Below are 10,428 nucleotides of genomic sequence, written 5' to 3'. Positions count from 1 at the left end.
AATCAGACATTCTGCGTGTCTCTTCCCTGTAGTCATGTTATCAGCACGTAATAATAATGACATTTCATACTGAATATTGCTTAATGGGCATGCACAGGAAAGTGCTCTGAGAACAGTTAGCGCTTACATTACACTTATTTATCAAGCCGGTTCTCAGAACTGTACCCAGACCACCTCCTCGAGGTTTGCCAGAATTAGAACAGTTCTCAGAGCGCTTGACTGTTTACATTACACATATATTTGACTTAAAACTAAAACTACAAAAATATCACAAGATTACTGAAATATAATGTAGAATTTTATAGCAGGGTTATCTTGTTAGTAAGACAATATTTTGAAAGTGAAGTTAGGTAAGCTAATAAGAGATATTTATCATTGTACTGATCTGTTGGTTATATAGTTGATAATACCTAGTAGATCACAATTAATCACCTTTCCTGACAGATAGTTGAATAATTACAGGTCTGTACAAGTCAATATAACACTACTATGATATGAATAAAACTTATTTTAACCAAATTTCATTTAGGAATAATCTGGGAAAGATCAGTGTCAATAGGTTTGGCCAAGGAACAGCTGGTAGACAGGAGATGTTATCCTTGTAAAAATTTGATTCTTTTTTTCATTCAAGTCTTTATTGACAGATTACGAAATCTTAATGACCCTGTTCTGGGTTTTTCCTAAAATTGAGGTCAAAATATACATTGATTGTAAATTGGGATTGACAGGGCAACATGCAAAGCCAAAATTTTGCAGATTTTTTTTATCTTCAAACTGAATATTATGCCTTTCCTGGCTTACTTTGTCTGATCATTAACTAGTTTAATAACTATAAATAAACAGATCTATGATTTGTTGTTATTGAATTATGAAATGAAATAGGTTAATGCTCTTTGTTTTTTTCATATTTACATTGAGGAAGCTTTTTAAAACTGTGAAAGTTTAATGATAAAATGTTTTTGTCTCTGTATAATATATGATAAACAATAAGGTAGTTATTATATATATACAGTGCAGTTATGATTTTCAAACGGGTCCATGTTGGTTGTCTACTTTTGATAAAGTTTATTGAAAACTGTGATATTTTGATGATAAAATGTTTTTATTTGAGTAAAATGTATGATAAACAATAAGGTTGTTATTTGATGTAAATGTTATTGAACTGTGATATACTCAGTATAACAGAAAGCGAAAGTAGATATTAACTGGACGTTATTTATGTCATGTTATTGACGTCAGCTAGTTTGTTGTTATCATATTACTTCTATAAATATCTCGTAACCCTACAGACACATTCTACCATTCCATTAATACTCACTGCAGTTACAATTCTATTCAGAGTTTTACAGAATTACAACAACCACAGACATCAAATATACATTAAATGTTAAGAAAGCCTCTTTACAATCCCTTTATCATTTTAACTTGAGATGACTACTGTTTTTGCTGAGGACAGAGTCTATTTAAGATATATATTTGTCATGTTTTGAAAGAGCTGCAGAATACTATATCTACCGATTACAATTATTACCCCAGGCATAGTAGCCTCTCACTTAGATCTATGCTGCATGTACTAAACAATTCAGTTTAGAAATATGGAAATTGTTGTTGATTAAGACATGTTGCTCCAGTTTTGAGTTCCTTGGGATTGAAATAGATTGTTATTCAACAAAAACAACAATCAGTTATCAAATAAGTTGAGTTGAGAAAATTCTTCATTTGGAATCAAATTGACTAAAATAGATTTGAAATTTCCTGTAACATTAAGTTATTCTTGGCATTCCATTGTTAAAATGTGAGTTGAAAACAAGAGTGAATGCTTTGTTTGAAGAATAATAATTTATTTAAGAAATATCTGGGAACAGTCAGAATGTATGCTACAGGATTAATGACATAATAGAACTGTATTGTACCTGCACACATTTCTTGCATATTCACATCCTGTGGGGTAGTTACGGGGTGGCCCCTCCCTCAGCCCTGTAAAAGGTCAATCAATGGGTTTATGAATTTCTTCTATGAGCTTTCCCTCAGAGAGACACATCATTTTTGCCCCACCCACACACCTAGGCATTTTCTAGATGCCCTGTTCACATTTTATATTCTACTGGATTGATAATCCTAGTGTCATATACAGCACAGAAACCTAAAACTCGTCTCTTCACACTTCAAGTTGTGGGTGTTGTCTTCCACCAGCCTGAGTTTATTTGCCATCCACCATGTTTGATTGAAATGTAAACAACATGACCTACTTTCTATGGCTGATTCACATTCCATAAATTTACTTACTTAATAAATTATAACAGAAGTAAAATGTCAGCAGAACTGAAAATAAACTCAAATCATGACAATGTAAACGACAACTTAGAGAATTTTAAAACATAAGTCAACAATATTATTTTAGAGTCTTGGTTTGAAGAAAGAAACAACTATATTTTACATGGATAACAGCTTAGCTTCAATGTTAAGGATACTTTCTACCAGCTGGTCCTTGGCCAAACCTCTTGGCATTGATCTTTCCTGATTATATAAGAACCCATATACAGCTGGATTCATCTAGATTGAAGGAGAATAAGAACATTTCAAAGAGGAATGAGTTTAAGGTCAACACATGGCTGACTTTTGGAAGCACTGGCCTTGGTAAACAATCCATGCCTCATTGTGGTATTCAGAATTGTAACAGAATAGACATATAACTGAAGGACTTTTCGACCTTATTGTCATACAATGTAATTTAAATGTTGTACTATATACCTGCCAAAGGTCATTAGATATTTCATCAACTAACGTAAGATTTGAAATTGAAATGAAAGATGTCTGTGAGTGCAGTGTTTAAACAGCTGTCATATTACCGTGTGACTTCGATTTTACGATTTATGTCCTTGAAGAAATCCAATATGTCAGCTTGGTTTCATAATTTCACTTTTTAAAGATCTGTTAGAAGAAAGAAAGTTGGAAACTGAAATAAAAGATGAGGGCGTCATTTAATTTCAGAAAAATTCACTCACTAATATGCTCCCCCTCCCACCAGACCACAAACTCAAGCTTTGATATGTATTTTGTCATATTATTTTCTATGTAGATGTATTGTTGTTGATAATAGACAGGATCCTCATAAAATTGAGTTGTTATTCTTGTAGAAAATGGTTATTTCATTCAGTTTTTCTATGTAATAGATCTATATTTATTGACATGTTTAATTCTCAAAAGACTTAAATTATGAATCCACTTGACCCAGCTGTAAATGTACTGATAAAAAGGTACTGGGAAAGGTCAATGTCAAGAGGCTAGACCAAGGATAAGCTAGTATTTAGGATCATCCTGAAATTGAGTTGTAATTCTTGTAACAGAAAAACAGATAGTTCTGTTTTCAGTGCAATATATCTATATATTAAGTATGCATAAACCCATTTTTTTATTTATTATAAAGTGTAATGTATAAAAATACTATATTAATAGGTAGAATATAAAAACTGGTATTATTGATGAGTATAATATAATATAACACAGTCAATATTACACTCAGTACCCAGTTGGTATGTTTCTATATTAATACATGACTCATATACTATACACTAGTTTAAAGATACCACATGGCCTTTTAGATCTTTTAGAGTAGTGATCTGTTGGGGACATGAGTAGAATGTAGAGAGGGAAGAGTAGATTTATCAGTTATTAGCTATATGGACTCTGAAAGGGATGCTGAGTTGACAAATCCAAAATAACTGCTATCAGCTATAATTTACACTTTGTTTACAAACCTTAATTAAAAGAAACAAGCTATGTGGACTCTCTGAAAGGGATGCTGAGTTGACAAACCTAGATAGCAACATATTAGTTTTGTGGACTCTCTGAAAGGGATACTGAGTGGACAAATCAGCTTAAGAGTGGACTGTGTCTTCAGGAATGGCTGATATTTTACCAAGAAATACTTAGATCAGAATGATTTTCTCATGACCTTACCAGTAGATAATAACACATAGCCAGACACGTCTTGACAAATACAATAACAACTGGTTTATTTCACAAGATAGGTTAGAAATAAAACAGACTCCAGGCTGGAATTCACAGAAAATAACTCTTATTGAAGATGTTTAACATTTATCACAAATCCTGTCTTAAAGTGATATAGCTATATATTTGTCTGTTCAAGGGAATGACTCTGTCTAAATATCTCTTAAATAGAATAGGATAGAAATTTATAGGACATAGTCTTCAAAATATCTGTTTAACCAACTGATAAAAGGGGATATACTGATAGACCTGTATTTTAGTTGAACTTGTAGGTGAATACACTTGGACTAAGGTCAGAATTGAAATGGAAACATGTCAATGACCTCTTTCAGTCCATATGGTACTGGATTATTTGTTCGTTATGGTTGAAGAGCAGTATGGACTGATTTACACTAGACATATTTTGAAATATTTTTATCATAGTCTAAAAGGCAGAGTTAAAACTTTAATTAGTTTGACAAATCAGATTATTTTACAAACAAAAGATAAAGTATTTAAAACAAGTAAGGCCCATACTTTATTTCACTATTTTAAGTCTGTAATTCTGGTATCTCTGTACTAACTAAAAGTGTGGGATGAAAGATGTTTTTCAGATGTTGGCAGATCTTGTTCTACAGATTTGGCACGCATTTGATGTCTGACGGTTTAAAATCAACATAGTTAAACGAACGTTCATGTCAATTTCTTCATACTGGAGAATAACCTGGTGTATACTAAAATAAATTATACTGGTTCATTGTAAACAATACAGAGAAACAGATGTTGATTATATTTTACATAACACTACACTAGTTATGAAGGTTATTCAAGTTAGGTTCACACACTAGATTTCCTTGATATGTGGGAGTAGCAAAGAAATAGGCAAATGCTGTGGTTTAGGAAATTTGCCACATTGCACACTGTAAGAGTATTCTTATTTGTTATGAAGGTTATTCAAGTTATATTCACACACAACTCTACACTAGTTATGAAGGTTATTCAAGTTACATTCACACACAACTCTACACTAGTTATGAAGGTTATTCAAGTTAGGATTACACTAGATCTATTGGGAGTCAAAAGAAGTTTTCAAATTTTGTGGTTTGGGAAATTTGCCTCATAGCACATTACACGGGTATTAATCTGATCAGATATAGTTTCGCTGTTCAAGTTAGGTTTACAGTAGATTTTTATTTTACAAAATCTTACTTCATTGAGTTGGTAAGTTAGGAAAACAGAGACACCAGTTTTAATCTCTCTGAAAATAGAGGCCTTCTATATTATAACTATAGAGTTAACTCTAGTTTGACCCTAACTTTGACCCTAACTCAACTACAGGTCAAATCAATAAAGCAGTCAAATAAACAGTATACATATATATAGTGTAAACTAAGCAATGATATCCTGGACTGGCCTTCATATAGTTAACCCCATGGGGCCCTCATCCTGGCCGTGGATATAGTGGTTAGATGATTTACATATCAAAATGGGCAACAGTATGATTAGAAATTGTCCACTGTAGAGGGATCTTTATATATATTAGTACCAGTATATTTAAAATCACTGTAGTTAGAGATAGAAGTTATATTCATTTCTTTAGTCCTAAAAGGTATGACACTTAACTTCAGATCAATAAAAAATAAACATTACAATAATACACAGGGCAATCTTATTGTATTAAAATATTTCATATAACATAGAACATATTGAAACCTTAGAAACCCTGTTTCTACCTGACTAACCTAGTACTATAGGGGATTGTTTAGGTCTTTTATTCTCTATTGTATGGTTTTTTGTGTTGTACTATATACATGAAAATGGTTTTTAGTAGATTTTTAGTTCACTGTGTGGTAAAGTTTTGGTTATTAATAGCATTGAGGTTGCTTCATTGTTGGGTTTTTGTTGTGTAAATAAAAAAGGTTTGCGCTTCAATGAACACAGGGTTGAATAACAAAGAATTTTTTTTTTTTTTAATTTACTTCATTCTTTGACATAATTAAATAAGTGCAGGAAAACGTAAAACTTGTATATTTTATTTCATTCTGATTTTTTTAGAACTACTAGTTTATTGAATTTTACTGTACAGTACAGTACAGTACAGTACATTGTACTTCTAAACTGAGTTTATGGCTAAAACATTCTGTTGTATTCTATTAACCTAGTTATATGTAGAAAAATTTTTCTTTCTATTTTGACATTTTATATTTGTATTTTTAGAAAGATATTGATAAAAATGTCAATAATATTTTGCTATTGATAATACCTGTATATAAAAATATTATACGTTCAGTAAGTTTATTTAGATGTCTATATCCCAGTTGAATTACGTTAATTTTATAAAATAATCCTTCAAAGACAAAAATTGAATGTATGAAAGTTGCTGTCCCTCCTCGTAAGTCCAAACTATCAATTCATTCGGATGTTAGACAATCAGGAAGTTTATTTTGACGGCTATTCTCCATTGTAATATGATGACTTTATAGAAGAATTCTCCAAAGCCAAACATTGATTTTATGAAAGTAATTGTACTTTTGTTATAAATAAAAGATATACCAGTATAATTCTAGAGAACTGTGATATTTCTACTGATTTATATTGATTGAATATCAAAACATCTCTATGATTTAATGATTAATAGGAATTCTGGAGTTAAAATGTCAATAAACATTAGGTTTGTGAAGTTTTTGAAAGACAAGGGTGTTGGCTCAACTATTTAATGCTTCATCGCTAGCCTACAAATCTTGTCATAAATAGATAAAATACTTTTAGACTTAGTTTATATTCACTAGTTTTTACTAGTAATAATTCTACTGTTTGTTAAAACTGTTAGTATAGCAGTATAATTTACTAAGTAGGTTTGACATTACTGTACTCTATAGGTACATATAGGTCACAATCTAATATGACTAGGTCTACAGCTCTGCCAGAGTTATCATTGTGTAAAAGACTAAAGTTAGAAATATCTGGTGTGAGATTATAGTAGAAAATAGAATAGTAGAAGCAAATCTTGTGTTCTGTAACTTGATTGATAATCCCAAACTGCAGCGGAAACTGTACACCTTGGCTATTCACGGCCTGACACATATTTATGTATGTTATTCTGTAAAACCTTGTTAAAGCTACAGAGAAAAGGTGAACTTCTCAGAACATCTGTTGGAACGGTATGACTGGATTTGTTCAACTCTTCAACTTTAACAAAGAAATTATCAATACAAGGTGTGTTAATCCTTCCTTAAACACTTAATACCATTCTGTGACTTGATTTCAACTCTTTGCCCTTTGTCAAATAATACTAAAGGGAACAGAAATCAAAGATGTCAGACTAAAAAGTGGAATGATGCTAATCGATGTGGCCATGCTTTATTTTTTAGAACCATTCTGTGACTTGATTTCAACTCTTTGCCCGTTGTTACATAATTTTGGAGGCTTAAAATTGTTTTGGGGGTATTAGATACAAGTATTTTGGACTCAATCTTTAAGTATTCTGTGCCCTTAATGATAAAATTCTGAGGGTAAACACTTCAAACATCCATTAATCATATACAAGCTTAAACAACCATTAAAATGACTACAACTTGTTTAAAATAGATATTTTATGACCTCTTTTGAAAAGAGTAGATTTATAGTTAGTAAAAATGACCAAGATCAACACTGTATATGTTCACTCCTAACAGCAACTTAAATATCAAGAAAGATTTGAGAAATTAATATTTTAAACATGTCTCATCCTGTAAGTTGTGTGTATATGTCAGATGATTTTACAATGATCCAACAGATCAAGCAGATCCAGTCTTCAGTCTCCAAAATTTTATATATTCATTAAACATAATATAGAACAAATTGTAAAGTAGGCACAAGTTTTCATATTTTTGAATAAACATTCATGAACTTAATGCTTAGAGGTTTTATCCTCTAACACTGTTTTGATGTATTCCAATGCTGAAGTCCACAGTCCCTACTTGTGACCTAGGCCAGTGCTTCTACAAGAGAGTATCTCTTATAAAACCTTATACTGTTTCTAGGATACCTCATTGCTAAAATCGTTAAGGGAATACATGGCTAGGGATTTTGACAAATAAATATTTCTGTCATGGTTCATCTCTAATCAATATTTCATGTGACAAGAACATTTTTAATTAATAAGACACAGACAATGACATGTCAGACAGTTAACGAACTTGTCACTAATTATATTCACAGCACAAAGTAATAATGACATCATTCCAAATGTCAGGACTGTAAATAGAAGATCACAGTGACCTTTGATTATTAGGAATAATTCCAGGAAAATTCTTTTCTTAGACGAAGTACTCTCAGAATTCATGCTTGATTTGAGTGTAATATAAAACTTGAACGACATTTTGAAGTGAGGAATACAAATCACAAACAGAAGACAATATTATAGAATAAACATTCTTCTTTGGTAAAAATATTAAACAAACAAACTAATACCTAAAAAAGGGCACCAGTATTATTAAGTGTGTTTTTTCTTTGTCCTACATATAAGTAGTGATTCAACACAATTTACACGTGTCGTCATCAGATGAAATAATGAGAGAATATAACATATCAGAATATATAACAACTAAGACTAATAGAAAGAGTATGACATGATAGGACAAACACCCTTATGACAGTTACAGAGTTTGTGTATCATGTGACACATGAACAAGCATGTATGATGTCATTGATAAACTCTCGTATTTCTCAATATGTTTTAAATGGTACTTTAAAATCTTAAAACATGAGTTCTTTGTTTGTATATAGCAAGAGATGAAAAGGTTTTTAGAACTCCGTCTGGTAAATATGATTCACAACTTTCTAATGCAATGACTTATTTTGAATTTCATGATCTGAATTCATGAACCACAAAAAAGAAGTGTTTTGATTGGCAGCAAATTAAAGCAACAGATTTGTTTGACAGTAAGTTTTAGTGAGAATAGAAATGAGAGTTGATCTGATTAGGAATATCAATGTCTAGTACAATAATAACAGTATTAACAGTTTAGATAGGAGTTATATATGACATGAGTTGACTGATTAACAGTTGTACTGACATCTACTAATTACTGTTAATTAGTTAATTACTAGTCACTGACTGACTTTACTCTAAATCAATACTGATCTTCATTGTGATTCAACTGTCTTAACAACTCTTCAACTCACTTCAACTGGAAATCCAGTTAACATTGGATTCATACAGGATTTCAACTTGAAGACAATACAGTCATTGAAGAAAGTGCCAATTCAGAAGAAGTATAAAAGTTAAGACTCTCTTCCATTAGAAGCATTAGTCTCTGGTGTTGTAATATTCTTTCTAAAGCACTAGTAACAAGTTAGTATAGGAATTCTTCACATTAAATTTATTCATGGAGGCCACCTTTTTACTCTTGTTTGCTTTACGGAAGACCTAGTTTGAAATAGTACCTTCAACATTCAGATTTTTCAGTCACATAGGACTTCATTTTTGCAACATAAACAATGTTATTGAAACTTGTTGATAATTTGATGTTTTTTCTTATAATTTGATTTTGAATTTTGAAGAAAGAAAAAGTTATATATTAATAATTACATTATCAAAACTGTAAGGACAATGTAAGAAGATTTTCTGTTATGCAAGGCTTACAGTTTACAGACTGAGATATATTATAAAGATAAGGGATATATTATAAAGATAAGAGATATATTATAAAGATAAGAGATATATTATAAAGGTAAGAGATATATTATAAAGATAAGAGATATATTATAAAGGCAAGAGATATATTATAAAGGTAAGAGATATATTATAAAGATAAGAGATATATTATAAAGGCAAGAGATATATTATAAAGATAAGAGATATATTATAAAGATAAGAGATATATTATAAAGATAAGAGATATATTATAAAGATAAAAGATATATTATAAATATAAGAGATATATTATAAAGGCAAGAGATATATTATAAAGATAAGAGATATATTATAAAGATAAGAGATATATTATAAATATAAGAGATATATTATAAAGATAAGAGATATATTATAAAGATAAGAGATATATTATAAAGATAAGAGATATATTATAATGATAAGAGATATATTATAAATATGAGAGATATATTATAAATGATAAGAGATATATTATAAAGATAAGGGATATATTATAATGATAAGAGATATATTATAAAGGCAAGAGATATATTATAAAGATAAGGGATATATTATAAAGATAAGAGATATATTATAAAGATAAGAGATATATTATAATGACAAGAGATATATTATAAAGGTAAGATATATTATAAAGATAAGAGATATATTATAAAGATAAGAGATATATTATAAAGATAAGAGATATATTATAAAGATAAGAGATATATTATAAATATAAGAGATATATTATAAAGATAAGAGATATATTATAAATATAAGAGATATATTATAAAGATAAG

This window comes from Lottia gigantea, assembly GCF_000327385.1.
Source record: "Lottia gigantea unplaced genomic scaffold LOTGIsca_88, whole genome shotgun sequence".
In the NCBI taxonomy this organism is placed as follows: domain Eukaryota; kingdom Metazoa; phylum Mollusca; class Gastropoda; family Lottiidae; genus Lottia; species Lottia gigantea.
The sequence above is the reverse complement of the archived record's forward strand: the minus strand, read 5'-3'. Positions refer to the sequence as shown.